The sequence below is a fragment of the Aplysia californica genome, unplaced genomic scaffold, assembly GCF_000002075.1.
Source record: "Aplysia californica isolate F4 #8 unplaced genomic scaffold, AplCal3.0 scaffold00038, whole genome shotgun sequence".
Taxonomy (NCBI): Eukaryota; Metazoa; Mollusca; class Gastropoda; order Aplysiida; family Aplysiidae; genus Aplysia; species Aplysia californica.
This window is the reverse complement of record NW_004797308.1, coordinates 649,730-651,465: the sequence shown is the minus strand read 5'-3', so window position 1 is coordinate 651,465 and position 1,736 is coordinate 649,730.

Here is a 1,736-nt window from a genome sequence, read left to right as displayed (position 1 = left end):
GGTCAAGAGTAAGCGTCAAACAAAAAATAAAATACACTTTACACTCAGATTAACAGGCACATCATTTCCAACATTACAGCATCATCATGGGGCGTCGGTGGCCTAGTGGTTAGGCTCTCGAACTCGCAACAGTAAGGTCGTGGGTTCGAATCCCGTCAGGGGCCCAACGTTGTGTCCTTGGGAAAGGCACTTTACACGAATTTTCCTCACTCCACCCAGGTGGGAATGGGTACCCGGCTATAGGCAGCGAAAGATCTTGTCAGTTTGATAGTGTTTGAGCGCTTAATCAGCTGCTTGCACTGCATGCTTCCGCGGAAGCTGAGAATGTTTCTGAGTGTTCTCAGATGGTCTGCTGGGGGGTAATAATAGTTGTAAAGCGCATAGAGCAAGCTCTTGGGCATGGATATGCGCTATATAAATGCAATTATTATTATTATTATTATTATTATTATTATTATTATTATTATTATCATCGACTAAGCAATCTCCCTTTTTCTTGTTTTGTTTTTCTTGAAACATAACAGTTTACACCATGTCAACGCATTTTATGTAGCCTACAAATATCAGCACCAAAATCAGGACACGCGACCAAAAAAAACAACAACAAAACAACAACAACAACTACAACAAACCAAACCAAAACAAACAAAAACTCCTGCACCAATGGTCACTTCACATTTCCGCCCTTGCGTTTTCTTTTACACCTTTAGGACACTCTGTAAGACGGTCATCTCTTTTTAATTAGACGTACAATTTCCTCCTCGACAATGGATGGCTGTCTTTAACAATTTCGGATGGCTGTCGAAAATTGTCCAAGTTAGCCTTTCATTTTTGGGGAGAAAAGAGATTGTCTTAGACTGTGAATGTTTTGGACAGTGTCGTTATGGCCTATTATTTTTGTATAATTGCAAAACAGAGGGGGGGGGGGGGGGGGGGGGGGGGGGGAGGGGGTTGTTTGTACGGGTTATTCTCTTGGGCAGGTGGTTGTTAGAGTGAGCAGGTTCGACTGTACACGTAGCGCGTCTCCAGACAAATTCAAGGTGAAAAAAACATCATCAATGCCTTTCACTCCTGACAGGGTATAGGCCACATTCACATACAAGCTCCTCCCATTTATCTCTGTCGTGGGCCATCCATCCAAGCTCGTTCCAAGTGAGCCTCATCTCTCTCTCTTGTCCCTTTCCACACAATATATCCTCCATGTTTCAAACAGACGCAGAATTTGACAAGTGGCATGTATTAACAGAATAAAAGATGAATTAAAAGACCGAGGAGAAAGGGGTTGAAACAGGACCATCTAATTAAAGATGGCTGGTGTTCCCGTAAATTAATAAATCATTTATTAAATCTATTGTTCAATTCGGTCTAATTGATTCTGCGTGCAATTCGCCAGCAAACCGTGCATCTTAGAAACGTTTGTTTGTTGTTACCGCTTTTGTTAGGGCTTTTGGTTTTGTTCGTTTATTTGTTTGTTTGTTTGTTTGTTTGTTTTGGTCCGGGTTTTTTTAAAGTGTATATTTTGTTGGTTTGTTTCGGGATGGTGGTTTGTATGTCATGCATCCTTTCTCTTCTTCTGTTCTGTGGTTATTTCATCTATTTTTTAAAGAAGATTTTAGAGAATGGGGTTGTTTGTTTTGCTTATCCTCAGACAGACAGACAGACCGACAAACCGACTGACAGACAGACATGGGGAGGGAGAGGGGGGATTAAAAGAGAGAGAGAGAGAGAGAGAGAGA